This window comes from Mauremys reevesii, linkage group 7 (assembly GCF_016161935.1).
Source record: "Mauremys reevesii isolate NIE-2019 linkage group 7, ASM1616193v1, whole genome shotgun sequence".
NCBI lineage: Eukaryota > Metazoa > Chordata > Testudines > Geoemydidae > Mauremys > Mauremys reevesii.
In genome coordinates, this window is record NC_052629.1 from 116,800,938 (window position 1) to 116,817,562 (window position 16,625).

Genomic DNA, 16,625 nt, shown 5'->3' on the forward strand with positions numbered 1-16,625 from the left:
ATGGTTTTCCCCTACTTTAGCTTACAGTCATTGCATTAGTATTATGCCATCTCTGACCAATGAGTAATCTTCACAAACAACACTCCTTCTTGGCTAGCAACTAATGGTTGCTGTAACAGCAAATCCTGAAAAACCAGGACCATCTTTCCACACAACACATCAGAAAGGCATATTTTCAGTAAGAAGTGTGAAGAATTACCCAGGCAATATTATTGGGAATTTTATCACTACATCCTTATGTATTCAAATGAAATTTAGCCCATTTATTACTCCTTGGTATTGCAATAGTGCTTAGCTGCTCCAGTCCTAGGTCCCTACTATGCTAGCTCCTGTACAAACACAGAACAAAAAGATAGTCCCTTACCCAAAGAGTTTACTATGGAAGTAAGGTCCTGGTCAGGCACATGGATCCATTTGGGCAGACCCTGGCACCCATGTGGTATCATACTGAAGTCAATTTGACTTACCATAGGACATGGGTCTGCCTATGTAGATCTGATTGCAGGCTCCTGATTTTATCTTGGACATTCTCCTTCTGATACCCCACAGTATAGCTGTCCTCCTGAAAGACGGTTTTCATGGTCCAGGGAAGCTCTGAGAGATTCCATTAAGTTTAGGTGTGTTCTAAAGAGCAGTTTTTCTTGGTAGAGGAACCACTGCTCATCCGCAAGGCAAGCCTGACATTCCCTTGGCTCTACTCAGGGTTGTGTACAGAAACAATCCATTGCAACTACATGCTCACTCTTAATGTTCCTTTCTTCGGGCATCTTTCATTATTCAGCATATTTTCTCTGCTGAACAACAAACGATTATTAGTGTAACAAGACAGGTACACTTGTTTGTAAACGACCCTCCGCATGCAGACCTGAAAACTGCTCTGTTTAGCTGTAGCTCTCCAATCTTTGATAACTTTGTCATGCAAATAATAGACTGAATGAACTAGCATTGATCACAATGCATAAACAAACAGAGGTTCAGATCCTAGGCTGTGCTCCAACCACTTTGGTATAGCGGACAGTGGAAAGAATACTCCAGCCTAGAGGAATACTTTAAAGGAGTACACCCAGCACAGTGGCATATACACCAATACCCATGCCTATGGTTGACATAAAGAGCTTGGCTGAGGCATCCCTGTGCCCAGGTGATCCCTAACCCATGTCAGCCTCATTAGGTCCTTAGACTGCTCCATAGGAGTGGAATTTCAGAATGACTTATTTTGCAAAGGTAGACCATCCTATGGATGTAGCACAGTCACCAGTGCGGAAGTGGCTGGTTCTCACTGGCCTCTGACATTATTAAATGAATATGAAGGAACTCACATGATGTAGGTTTTTACATCTGTGTATAAAGTGCTACATCTTGTGATTTGATTTTAAAATGTCTTCATCTTTGGAGAAAATTACAGATAACTATTAATCTAAATGAATTCACTCTCCCATGGGTGTTCAACTAGGGATGACTGGGAAATGGTTTTCCCATCCCACAAATATTTTTGATGGTTTGAATTTTTTTCCGTCTCGAACTGGGACAAAAAAAATTTGCAATCTAGAAAATATTTGGGAAAAATAAATAATTTGTTTGTTTGGGTCAATCAAAATATTTAATTTTGCTAATTTTGCAATGTTTTCCTTTTAGGCCTTTTTCAGCTTAAGTTCTGAAATAAAAATGTCATTTTGAACCAGAAAACCAGAATTTTTAGTTTAGAAAACGTCAAAACAAAACATTTAGACAATTTTGAAAAAAATTCTCACAATTTTTTCGAATTGAGAAATCTGTGATACCCTACCCAGTATTGCAATCAGCATTTTTCAATGTAATAATGATTTGTCGAAAGATTCCTGATGAACTCTAACTTGAGCTTCTATGGCATCTGAGGGTCAAAAAGAACTTTATGTTTTCTGTTATTAACAGCCTCTTTTGATGTGTGACATGTTCATAATGAAATTGCTCAATAATATTTACAAAGAAATATTGAAAACATCCAATTTGAAACTTGAAGTGTGGCTGCTAATTAAAAAGAATGGTCCAATTAATGTTTTTTTAAATCAAAAAGCTACCCAGTCTTCCAAAATTTTAGCCTTTTGGACAAAGTTTAATTTTCATGAGAAAACATGAATTTTCAGTGTAACACTATCTATTTCACAAAACATCCATAGAAAAAACTAAGTTTCTGAGTTGTGAAATGCCCCAGAATAATTTTTTTTGTATTTTTCATACACTACTTCTCCCACCAGATATTCAGATCAGCAACTCATTCTACTTGAGCAGAAGAGCCAACATTTTAGACTTCTTTATTCCTAACTCTTATCTACAGAAGTCTACTTCAATTGGCAACTCTTACTACTATGTAGTAATTTACCCAGCTAGCACTGTCCCGCCATGCCTTGTACTGTAGAGCAGTGCAATCATTAGCTTCTACTCAAAAGTGGCAGGATATGACAGGGATTCTACGATCAAGGATGATTCTGGTGTCAATGAACTGTGACACTCCATCAAATCCTGCATCTTTAATGTCATGGAGAGTTACATCCCTTCATGGGTGATAAAGCATGGGCATTCTGACAAGCCCTGGTTTAACTGTCCTCATTGGCCTCGCTAGGCTCATGTCACTTATTGTTTTATAGCTTAAATTGTCCTCACATTGAAAATAAGGATTCAATTGAAGATTTTATTGTTAACCTCTAAGAGTTTTGAAGCGTTAAGTCTACTCTATCTGCAAGAGTTAAGTGAAGTTTATGCTCCATTTCTTAATCTACCTTCAGTTACAGATTTCTGCAGGCATACCCTATGGTTGCCTGATAGCCATTCTAAACTTTGTTCAGTGGGAGGAAAAATGTGGGTGCAGATATTTAGCTCCTCAAGTCATATTTTTAAGGGTAGTCTTATTTTTCTGTTTTTTGTTTGCAAATTGATACCTATGGGCCAGATTGTTAAAGGTCTTTAGGAGACAAGTGGGATTTTTTAAAACCATCTAGGTGCTTCACACCCATTGATTGAAATCACTGGCTGATAGGTATCTAGGTAATTGTGTAAATCCCACTAGAAGCCTAAATACCTTTAAAATCCAGCCCTATGTTTCAATTTAATACTTTTAGGGCCAGATTTTCAAAAGGGATCAGCACTAGAGCAGGTAAGAAAATAGAGTTTTTCTTTGGAAAATTTTAACAAAAGCATTTAAAAAAATGAAATTTTCATGGGGAAAGTTTTGACATGTTATCACCCCCCCCCCATTTTAAATTTTAGTTTTAAGGCAAAAATTTGCATTTTTGGGTCTTTGGTTTTCCTACAAAAATTGAAACTTTTTCAGGAAAGCAGACATTTCCTGTGAAAAATTTATTGTAGTCAACCCCCCAATTTTCTGTTAAGAAAGAGTATCGCTGTGAAATTTTTGACCAGCGCTACTCAACACCCAATGGCTCCCATTTAGGCAGCTAAGTACATGGCCAGATTTTCAAAATAACTCATCTTCCATTTAGGCACCCACATGAAGTGTCTGAGTGCTGAGCACTTTTTAAAATCAGGCCACTTATTTAGGTGCTGAAATGGGAGCTGAGCTTTTTTCAAGATCTGGCTCCTATTGTGGGTGACGAGAACTTTCGAAAATCTGGCCCTGAAATTTTATATCTTGAAAACCATCTCTATGACATGTGTTTATATTGTTACAGCTTACTATATCATTGTCTGCAGGTAGCCAGGGTAAGTACTTCAAATATGGACCAAAGTGCTATATAGGTGAATATATTATTAAGTGATAATCAGAATAGTGTGGAAATTATTGCTGTTAAGAACGATGAACAGAAATGCACCTAGTTTCTGTGTGTGCAGCTGAGATTGTTGAGGCCATTGTGCTCTGCACTTAAAGAGTGATGGAACCAAGCCAATACCACTGTCAGCTCTTAAGCTTAGTCCTCCATTCTTTCCTTGGAACATAATGTCCTTTCTCCCTTCCATTTTGTACAGGATAAAGCCATACTTTTCAGTTAGGGTTTTTTGTCTGCTGCAATATGTATCACCAGAAATCAAGACATAAAACAAGTTCCTCTTTATTCGGTAAAATGTTGCTGTAGACCAACCAAAAGCGTCATACTCCTCAGAGACAAGATGATGTAGTAGACTTACAATGTTGACTCAGAAATTTCCATTAAATCTGAAACGCCCTTAAAACAAAGACCATCCCATCTCCTTTCTTTGTATCACTCCCCAATCTACAGCAGCCATAATTCTATAATTAGGGAGCAGACAATATTTTTATTCCCAAAATGTTCTCAGGTTTAGCGTCTTAACAATAAATAGAGCTGTGCCTGTGAACATGAATTCATGAAGCATTTAACTGGATATTAGGACATCATCAAACCACCAAAAGGACTTCCCTCTACTCTAACTTTCTTGCAACGGTATCAAAGATTGTTGACAGGTCTAACAAAATCAACCTGCACCCCTTTTCTGTGAAAATTGTCAAGTGGAGATCAGCAAGAGAACCATTCCTGTATTAAATGCACATATAAAGCCAAACTGGTAGGATCAAGGACACTCATGAAAGACATAACAGTCTTCCCTTGCCTGCATCCTCCCCATGGATCATATAAATTATAGGTTAAAAAATTCCTGTCAATACAGATCAACTGGTGTAAACTGAGTTACACCTGGTAAGGGTTGGATCCATAATGCCAACAAAACAGAAGGGATCATCAGATTATCATGATACACCTCTGTTTTTTAATGATTATGCAGCTGCAAACCCTTCACATCATCACTACGGGAGTGACAATATCTTCAAACTGAAATGGCAAAACACGCATATGAGATTTTGAAAGATTTCTATTTATACATTCCATTTGCAGAAAGCCTTTTGGAAATCTCAGTCCATTCTCCTTCATCTTACTCTAGCAACACTATCTTTTAAAATGAAAGACTTCTAACAAGATAGAAAAGCACGACTTTCTTAACCTTAAACCATTTTTACTATGCTTAATGAATCTGATTTCCAGATTTTCAGAGTTCCCCATATGTATATATTTTTATTTTCAGATAGTTTTGAGTATTTCATCTACTACTGACCACGTTATACTTTCCACTGTGTTCTTAGGTGCCTGATTTAACAATGGGACTACGTTGGGCACTTTCCCAATTTTATAAATCTTCCCTGAACTAATAACCCACTCTGTGTGGAAAAGATGAAAAGGGAAAGTACTGGCATTTCCTTTTTGATTATGGGTAGTGTTCAGTTAGGATGGAATTAAGCTGACTCAGTAAGGGTGGAGGTACTTCCAGTGCAAACTAAGAAACATTTTGTTACATATAAATTTCTCTTCCTTCATACAGCAATGGAGAATAGCAATGAACCCATCGTGGATTGACTCATTCTGAGAGAAGGTATTGCTATTGTTGGCAGCTAAACTATTGGTATACCTTAATACCATGATACAAGGTGTTTTAAATGCTCAAAGTCATTCAGACGTATAAACTAAGAGAGTTCACAAAATTTTTGACAGCAAAGAAATCTTTAAAAAAAACAGACCTGTGATATGCTACTGCATCTCTTCTCAAGAATGGAAATATAGATGCAGACAGATGGTTCAGATCCTCAGAGTAAAGAAGTTATTGGAGGGTCACTGATTTACACCAGCTAAGGATCTGATCTAGAACATTAAACCTTCTTAGTATTCTTTGCAGATGATTTCACTATCATCATCTCAATACAAAGAAAGTTTTGCTGATTGCATTTATCTACAGTTATTAGAAAATGAGGTATCACACTTACCTGGTCTATTATTCTTAAAAATAACAAATGGGGTTCAGAAGTTTTAGCCCAGGGTCCTTCTGAGCCACAGATCCTGCCCTGGGATGTTCCTGAGGCATTACAGGAATGTTATTAGGGGGAAGCATCCTTGTGGCAAGTCTAGGTTTTAGAAAGTAAATAGATTTCTATTTGGATTATTTTTAGCTGAGATAATCACTCTCTTGAATTGCCTCTTTGTTAGTTTACTTTCACTTCAAAATCAATATCGGTGTCTCATTTTAACTGTTAAAAGTGTACCATTTAAAAAAAATACCTGATTTACGTATCTTCCCATTGTTCCCTCTAATTGTGTTAATTTTTACCCTGTCTGCTTTGCCTTGGTAGCAAATGAGAAGTGAAACTAGCACTCTGATCAACTGTCAACAATTCCTCCCATATTTTAAAATGCATTCTATTTTTATTTTTCATGGGCACAATACCTTCTAATCTATCAAGAAAAGCATTAAGAATTCATATAGACACTGGTACAAAATCAAAAGTTTCCTAAGAATTTGAGCAGGTTAGTATAAAATGGCAACAGTTCAGGGAATCGGAGAAATCATTAAAGGAATGTAAACCTTCAAAAATTTTAAATTTTCTGAATTTTAGAACCAACCTGTGCTTGCCTTGTTCTGTTTTGTATAACCTTGTATTTGTAGATTGCAATCTTTCACGGAGATTACATTAGTTTCAGAACCTTTTATTTACTTTAGAATATTATGTGCATATGTGATACTATGTATGTACTAAGTAAATAATGATGATCTTAGAATCATAGAATATCAGGGTTGGAAGGGATCTCAGGAGGTCATCTAGTCCAACCCCCAAATCTAATTTTACTATTATCAGTGGTATTAAAATAAACTGCAAAAGCATTAATGGGGATCAGGACCGGATAGTAAGAGAAAATCCCTATTAGATGCTGAAGAACTTACAATAGACAAGATGTACAAAATCTGGAAGAAAAGAAATATTATTCTCCCCATTTTATATGTAAGAAACAGAGGCACAGAGAGCTTAAGGCCTCTATCTTCATAAGTGTTGAGTACCTACAACTCCAAACAAAGTCAACTGGAGCCAATTCTGGAAACCAGGCCCGAAATCACAAAATGTTCAAAATGTTGAAATTTCAATAAAAAAAAAATTGACAAAAATTTGGCTGTTTTAAAACTATTTGTAATTTACAGGTTTCCAGGCACAAAATGTAAGAGTAATAACAAGAGCCAGGAAAATCTGTTCAGTTAAATACAAAATATTTTAAGCCTTGACTTTAAACTAGATATGTGTTAGAGTTAATTTTGTGTGTGAATTTACTTTAATTTCTGTACAGCCTCTGCACGTCTGGGTTGCATCTGCGACTGGAAGCAAAAATACCATTAGAAAAGCTGTTCTTTCTTGGTATTTCCAGTCTGGCTGTAACTAAGAGGTATCTGAAACCTTATGGAAGAGCCTGTCCACACAAGATTTCCATCTACTTCCTGACCGCAGAGGGATAGAAGAGTTCAGAAGTTTGGGATAAACTGTTGGATGCTTCTCTAAATGGCACTGAACAGCTAAATATTTTTGAGATCCACCAGATACTGCAAATGAAAGAGTTTGAGCCACTGTACATCAGAGATTCCTGGCTACTGCAACCGTCCTTTGGTGGCCAATGAAGCCACATGAAGCTTAAAGAAGCTTTGAGGCTGCTCTTAATTGCACCAGGGGCTGCACTAGCCCCAGGCCAGCTTCAGAATTAGGGGAACAAAGGTGATATTAACCCAACTCTCCACACCCAATATCCTGAGTCCTGTGCTGAGCACAGCTCGGCCAAATGCAGTAATTCGGAAAAAGGTCTGGTGCCTAACCCTACCACTCAACCATTCTGCCTTGAATTACTCCTTTCCTTCTTTTGTCTCTAGAGTGGGCCCTGATCCTGCTCTACAGGAGCTCTATAGTCTGCCAGCATGGAACAACTTGTGCATTGGGACCTTGTCTTCTCTCTGTCTGTCGTGCCTCTGAAACACTTTGAGCACTATACAAATCATAAATATATTCTCATAATAAATAACAATAATACAGTATTAGTCTTTTGCTCCGTAAGCAACCTGGCATTCCTCTAGCAGCTATCTAGGAGCTGTTCCTAGTTGTGCCTACCTGTGACTTAAAAGCTGCATCCTTTCTTGATAGGCACAAATGGACTGGAAATTTAATAGCAGATTTATTATTAGAACTGATTATTATTTCTTTAGGAAATGGCTGTTGAGTCAAACAGCAAAGTGCAATAATCACAGCCACCAGTGCAAACTGAGGCAATTCTTAAATACTATAATAGTGCATACTGGCTCCGCTTCTCCTCTCATGCTGTTGTAAATCCAGAGTAGCTTCATGGAAGTCAATAAGTGACAGTGTAAGTGACAGGAGAATCAGTCCCTTTCTGTGTATCATATAAGTACTTAAGGAGGTGTATTGGGAAGATTTCTAGTAACTAAAAGGTCAGAGGGACCGTGTCAGGGCATAATAAGCAGACGTGAGTTATTTACACAATATTTTGCAATGTCGTGATTCTAATTCTGTAAGCATAGAACTATGCTTAGAATAAATATAGTGTAGATCTATTATATCTGCTTAGGAAGCCATGCTAATTCACATTTGTCCGTTGTGAAAAGCAGAATAGGAAGCTTTTGTTGTTCTGGCACTCAATGTTGTGCCTAGTCTGTGGTCAAAGAGGACTTCAGCTTTCAATAAACTTAACCTATTTAGGAGTGCAAATTGATCACTTAACATTTTTTTTAAAAAGTCCATTTTACATCTGACCCCATTCACCTTCATATGACGACATGACATCTTAAAATCATAGTAAGTATTAGAAAAATTATGTTTTAAATATGGGCCTTTGTATCTTTTACCACATTCTCTTCTGCAGTGGTTATTACCTAATAATTTTTGACATTGGTGATTAAACAAAGTTTTACATTTTATGATTCTATTTCAAAAACACAGTTGCTAACATATATATCAAGGCAAAAAGTAAGCCTTCTTAAAAAATCTGTAATTATATTTATGCATTAAAATGTCAGCTGGTAAAAATGAATGCTTTCAAACAATATTTTAATCTAATTGTTTTAAAATCAAGCTATTAATCAGGATTTTATTGTCAATCCTAACTAATAGCTTCCATTTTAATATCCCAAAGCACTGATGATGGTCTTTAATTTGAGAACACATTAGAATGAAAGTAATTTAAACAATTATTAATTGAACACCAGACATAGCTGCAATGCTGAACACACTAGGTAAACAGAAAGCATCTCCTCCCTCTTGGCAGAACTTTTTCTATAACTTCCACCACAGAGTACCCTTTAATAAATACAACTCCATGCAATGCTCAGAATATATGAGGGGGGAAATACATTTTGAAGCATTTTCTAATGAGAACTCAGATTAGGAGGCTTTTAAAGTTGCACCTGAACAGAAAACAACACTTCGTGTTTCAGAGCCGCGGTTCAGAGGCATTGACACACATGTTCTTAGGAAGTGCCCAAGTACAGATGTACCAAAAACCTAGTTTAGGGCCAAATTCTGCCCTAACATGGGTGTTGCTCTCACTTAGAGAGCAAAATTTGGCCCTTAATCTGGTGTGAAAGCAAAAGAGGCCTAGTGATATTTACATACACAGGTCTACTGATACACAAATCTAATATAAAAAGACACTGACATTTGTAATTTTACCTTCTTAAGTAGAATTCTACATTGTATGACTCATTCTTGGCCAACAATAAATGCCAGAGAATTGTGGATACAGCCGGCAGGGATGGCGCCTGACTGGGCCATCCCAAGTAGAATGATTTATAAGAGTGATAGTTGATTTATGAGATTTCAAAATTGTGTACAAAAACTCCTCTCCAGCTCTGCCTGTTACTTTTTGCACTGTGGATTTGGCCACCTAATGGATAAGACAAAATTATGAGTGGATTTGTACATACGATGATTTAGTCTGTATGGTTTGCCTGTAGAACAAAATATTGAAATATGGAAATTTAAGAGAAACATATGTGTTCACATAGCACATCTAGCTCGATCACAGCAAAAGACTTTGTGAGTTGTAACTGCAATTTTTAATTCTGCTCTGACAAATTTATGTAAACTAAGTGACTGGCAGTGGGCAATCATTAGTGGCTTAGGTACCATTTATGTAATTTTGTTTGAATTTTCTACTAGAGGCTATCTGCTAAGTGAAAGTGAGTTATTGCTTGCGTTTATTTCACTGTTGAGTAGCACTCTAGGTAAGCACAATCGCTGCTTACAAAAGAAATTGTCTTCATATGATGCAAAATGAAAGGGGTGGCCTTGTCACAGGAATTGCTCTGACAGCTCTTACAATGGTTTATTGCATGTCTTCTCACTCCTAGAGTTGTGTCTGATTCAGAGTGCTTGGTTGTAAACAAAGCTTTAGTTAGTGTATATTGGGTGATGTGAAGTCCAGTTTGGAGTAAAGATGCAAGTCAGTTGATTTGGTAGATAGACCTGCTTCCAGTTTGTATTATGAATACTTTTCAGGATATTTGGAAACACGACTTGAGGACCATTTGTAGCAGTCCCTATTTATATTTTTGTACATCCAGTCATTGCAGATTCATCTTCAACTTGTTCACAAAATCCCCACATAAATGTTTGTGCTAACTAGAATTAGCTAGAATTCTCACACAGGACTAGATCCAACGTGTAAATGAAGTCAATAGAAAGACAGCCATAAGTTGAAGTGGCCTTTAGATCAGACCCATAGATGTGATAATTTCAGTATTCACATCCCTTCAATTCCAGTTTAAGCTGTGGCTGTAAATTAATGCAAAAACCTAAAGCAGAACACAACCAAAACTACCAAGTTTCTCTTGGTTTCACACGATTTCTACCCAAAACTATACATCAGTCCAAGTTTGTTCAAAACTTGGCCTGGGTTCACTTGAAACTCAGCCCAGGTTCACTTGAAACTCAGCCTGGGGTTGCCCAAAGGTTCACAAACCTCAGTGAACTTGGCTTAAGCTCTGGGTTGGTAACAAAAGCCCATACAAAGCAAGTTTCACCTTGTTACAGGTTTTATTAGGGAAATCTTAGCACAGCTCTAGGGATAATGTTTAGAGGTTAACAAAAAGTTATTAAACTAAAATAAAATTGGAACTCATTCATTGTACTAATTAATCTGCCCGGGACTGGAAGAAAGTTGGATGAAAATAGAAAATGTTGCAACAGGTTTAAACTTGACACAGAGATGCCACATTGGGTTCGGTTGCAAGGCTTCAGTGGAAGTTGGAATGGGCCCCAAATGTCCAAGGAAAAATTACAAAGGGGTTTTAAATGTCTATATCTGGCACATTCGGAAAAGTGATTTATCTCTCCAAATGGGGCTCGGTCACACAGAGTATAGCCTAGGGTAAAACAGAACACACCCTTAGTGTTACATTTTATGATGCTCTGAGGTACCGTACAAAGGGACTATTGTCAATGTTAGGGATAACTACATTTTCTAATTGCTATCAGTGAGCTCCTTAACCTTTCTCAGGTAAAACTTATTAATGCCATGGAACAAAAATGCATAGCATGAGTGAATGAGAGAGAGGGAGAGAGAATGAGATATTCCTATATTACTTATCACTGGACTCTTATTCTTTAGGCAGCTAATGCTTTCAGTACTTATTGATTCACTGTACTGATAATTACACTAGAATTGACCTGTCTCTCCTGTTTATGCATAGATGTGGAATATGTTGGAAAGGCAGAGTCCTGAATAGTAATCTGCGATATGTGAATGGTTCACATATTTTTTTCTCAAAACAATCATGGTTTATACATGGTATATACAGTCAACCTCATTGCTTACCAAAGAGAAGACAGTTGGCTTTACAAGGTGTTTTCCTGACTTTTAAGGCTACATTCTTGTAGTCAAGCTTGTTGTAACTTAAATGTATTGTATAAATTTCCCTTTCCTTTTTGGAATAGTGTAATTTGCTTCATAAATTACATATGGTGGAAGCCTGTTGAATGAATAACCTTGTTGCACAGAAAATTAATTCTTTTGACAGGTTTTTTCCTTTAATAGATATTTGTTGGAGGATTTGACTGTATTATTATATACAGTGTGGCTTGCTGCACAGAAAGTGTTCACAGTATTTCAACAGATTTATTCTTTTAACTGCAGTAACTATTCCTGTCCTTTTACCATTTGTTACCCAAGACCGGAATTTTTTAGTAATTCATTTTTCAAAGGAAGCTCACTTGTTTTCTTCATGTGTTTTGTTTGTGCACAGAGAAAATGTATTCTTTTCCCTTCATTCAGCATTCATCTAAATGAATGCTAATATATACAGTTGTCATGAACCATATTTTGTTTGATTATGGTAATCTGTAACAGTGTTAATTTCCTTATATATCTGTTTATGTGTTTTTGAAAACTTTTAACATTTTACCATAGCGTACTGGAATCTCTTGGATTATTTGAGGCTCTGTTCACTTCTGTTTGAGTTAGGATTAAGTAGTACCAAAAGCACAATAACAGAAAACAAAATCAGATTGAATGCCACATGGCCTGATTTGAGGGAGGCTAGTTGCATAATTAAGGCACAGAAACAGAAGCCAGAGGATCTGAATTGTCTTCCTAGTTCTGCCCAGAACTTCCTGTGGGACTCTTGGCAAATCATTTAACCTTTCTGAGTCCCAATTTTTCCCTTTGTAAAATGAGCATAATAATGTAGGAATATTTTGGGACTTTTTCAGCATTTGCAATATGCTTTCAGATCTTCAGGATTAAGGTGCTAAGGAACTGCACAGTATTGGTATCAAGGCTTGAGTTATTATTGTTTATTATTTTGTATCTTTACACAGAAGTTTGGGTTGAGTGTTCCTCTTAGATTCTTTCCTTATTGTAAGTGTGAATAATTCAGGGAATTGAAGTTACATTGCTCTGAGATCTAGAATTTGACTTACGTAAAACTCTAGAACGCTGGTATTCTCAGTGGTGTATACCACAGCCCTGAGTTAGATTTTGAAACAGAAATAATAGACAAGAGGATAATAAGAATAATGTGACTTTAAGTTCTGAGTTCTCACAACCTAGCAAGTTTTGGTACACCAGTACAAATGTTTGCAGAACCAGTAAATACTTCTAAGCAGTGTTTCTGGACTAGTGGTCCAAAAGAAAAAAAATGTAGATCCTTGTAATCAATAATTTTCTTTCAGTATGGAAACTTCTTTAATGTTTCCCCATTAACATATGTATATTTAAAATGTTAGAACCTTCCATTTCAAGATTACAGCATTTACTAAGAGCCAGATTCAATGCCCTTTGAAATCAATGGGAAGACTCCCATTGATTTCAGTGGCTATTGGTTCAGGTCCTAAATGAACAGGATTCTTATAGTTTAGCTAGCAGTATGATAAATGAAAAATGCCATATCTCAGTAGAGGGCAGTGAAATACATACAAGATCTCAATACATCACAAAGGAGGCTTCATTTTAAACTGACAAGTTTAATGGTTTAATAGTTCCCAAAATTAAGGTGTTTTATACTAGATTTTGCTATTATATTATTCTAAAATTGCTTTTAATTACTTGGCATTAGACTATTTTTATGGCTATGATGTGGCATGGGTCAAAAATTACAAAATAATTGCATTATGAACATCAAATTAGACAGATGTCAATGTGACATGAATATAATAGGATTGCAGTATGACCCTGTGGGAAATATCGTATAAATATATACCATCTCATACTGGATCACCCACAGCTAAACATATTTTCCATACTGGAGTATTTCCACTTATCTTTTCAGATAATTTTCTTCCTCTGATCATAAAAAAAATCTCCAGTCTTCACCCAAAACACAAGCCTCAAAAAACCATGGATTTGGCACATACTCCAACAGAACAGAGGAAGAGAAGTTTGTCTAGGACAGAAAAACACTTTGGAGATGGGTGGGTGGGAAAGTGTTATCCATAGCAAGTACATAAATGAGCTTTCTGTTGCTTTGCATAATTTAGTTGAAGCCAGATTCATGTATATAGAAAATGTGCCCCCTTATATTTATAGATTATATTTCTTAACAGGTGTCTATAGCAGTCTAGAAGCTGACTTGCTGCTACTAATCAGACATACGGAAAGCACTTTCAGTGTGGGGATTTTTGGATCATCCTTATTTTGTGACATGGCAACAAAGAATATTCTTCTAATTAATAAGATCTATGAGGAAGCTATAAATCCTGCAGAATAGGTAGCCATGAAAAAATAGATATCCCAAACTGAGGAACCTTCTCTATTACAAAAATCTGAGACAGGAACTTCTCCAGGATATAATCCTTAAAGAGAGAGGATCTGATTCATCACTGTGTAATTTCAGCTTTGTGCTGGTAACACTCTACTGAGATAAGATTTACACTGGCATAAAATGAGAGTGACACAACAGTCAATTATTCCTAGAAATAACTCCAGAGCTAGATTTTCAGAAAGTTCTGTGTATTTTCATGACTAAACACTACACAAATAATTTGGTGGGACTTCTGAGGCACAACTCGGGGAAAAAGGTACTAAAAAAACGTTATTCAAAAGATCTTTAGTTACAGAAGTTCAAAGTATCATCGTCGTCATCATTGAAAAGTTAAAGCCATTCAATCTCCATCTGCAATTTCATCCATATCAAAAGACTTCGTTTTTCTTGAGTGATTGCCTACAAACTAAGGCCCCAATTCAGCAAAATATTTAAGCACATACTTAATTTGATCCCTAGTCAATGGGACTTATGGATGTTATTAAGTGGGACGGACTGCTTCCCAGGCCCTAAAAGCCTGATTCTGCCACCCTTACTTTATGATATTCTTACTCACAGCCCTAAAATCCTGCAAACACTTAGACATGTGCTTAACTTTACTATTGTGAGCAGTCCCACTGAAACGAATAAAACTACTCATGGTAGTTAGAGTGACCAGATGTCCAAGTTTTATAGGGGCAGTCCTGATTTTTGGGGCTTTTTCTTATATAGGCTCCTATTACCCCTCCACCCACGTCCTGATTTTTCACACTTGCTGTCTGGTCATCCTAATGGTAGTAAAGTTAAGCATTGGGGCCTATATGAGTAGTGTCCACTGGTGTCAAGGAGAGTTGCAGAATTCTTCTTATTCCTGGGTATGGCTGGTAATAAGGTTGCTGAAGTGTGCTGATATTGACAAGATAAACCTCAAGGTAGATTAACACATTTTGAATAGATTATAGTGGTTAAAACAAATGCCCTGTACTCATCAACTGAAACTGCAAAACTCATACAAAAATTCATATGCCTATATTCTCCTACCCTCCCCCCTTTTAAATTGCCTGTCTAAGTCAATGATATATATAAGGTGAATTTCCTTGAGATTAATGAACAACTCTGTAGGTGGCCATCAAATACTCCCAGATTTTCAATCTCCAGGGAATACCATGCATATCAAATAACAAATTGTTATTGTTTAATTGTAGTCTACTACCAAAAATAAAAAATAAAAAAATCTTTGAGAGAGAAGCCAAGTGGATCTATGGAAAAACATATGAATACATCATTTTAACAGCTGAAACTATATCTATCTGGCAAGCCTTACCTAATGATTGCATTGTGTCCCCTTGGCAATTCTACTCCTGTGTTATTTGAATTGTTCCATTAGTTTGTTGCATATGTAGTAAGAGTAATATTGTATCCAAACTCCAAGGTAGCCTTTCCATTCACAGTAAGCCCCAAAGAGATCTTTGAAATGGAATAGGACAAAAATAACCTGTTTTCGACAAAGCCTCTAAGTGTCTGCTCACAGGCAATCATCATTGTTCGAATTTGTGGCCTTGAAAACCCAATGAAATCCCAATCATCCAGATACCAAGGTCTGGACTTTGGAATGATAGATTATATTTCTCCAACAGACCCACACTGGGCAATTTCACAGTTGGATTTGTTTGCTGTTACCCAAGCCAAATACAGAGTTCTATGGTGAAAGATATGAAAAAGCCTATGCTGAAATCACAGCAACACTTTGGTGTATGCCTGCATGTATGTGAGTCTAACCATCAAAGCGCTTTCACTTGCCTTTATTTCATTTCTATTTTCATCCAGCTTATCTCTCTCATTTCTTGCATGATAACCAGAACAGCGGAATTTCGTTGAGGGGGACACACAAAATCCATGAAGACATTTTAGTCATTATTTCAAATCAGAAAAAAATTCTCACTCCTGACTAAGATGCAGCAAGGAAACAAGCTGCCAGTAACACCATCTGAAGCAGATGGTTCCAACTACTTGGAATACTCCTTTCTGCATACTTCAGTGACTCCTGAAATAACAGAGTGCTACATAAATGTGAAGGGAAGTAAAGTAGAAAAGCCAGATATAGTACTGAGTTCCACATAATAAGCTCTTACTAATAGTTTGGTCAGTGCTTCTGTGCCCATTTGAGAAAAATCTCTAGCTCATCATCACTAATGACACAGCTTTATCCCACGTTGCCATGTTAGAGGTACTATTGTGCATCTTTCAGCTAGTATGTATCAAATCTGAAAAAGAATATTGCTGTAGTTTAGCAATGAAAGAAAGATACTATAAATTATAGGCCAGATACAGATTTCAGAATAATTGTAAATGTATTCTACACTGACAAACTTGTCAATAAAATAAATGAGAATAAATGTTTTGCATTTATACAGCATGCTTTATCATCGGATCTCCAAACATTTTATAAAGGTAGGGAAGTTTTAGCAGTACCGGATTGGAAATAAGGCACGCATTTTAATAGGGAGATTAGCCACTGGAATAATTTATCAGGGGTTGTGGTGGATTCTCCATCACTTGAAATCTTT

At 36.6% G+C, this 16,625-nt stretch overlaps 1 long non-coding RNA gene across 1 annotated transcript in view; it reads right to left on the minus strand.

Annotated features, from left to right (window-relative positions):
- Nucleotides 1–16,625, minus strand: part of LOC120369083 — a 181,148-nt gene that overhangs the window by 14,803 nt on the left and 149,720 nt on the right. The window lies entirely within an intron of this gene.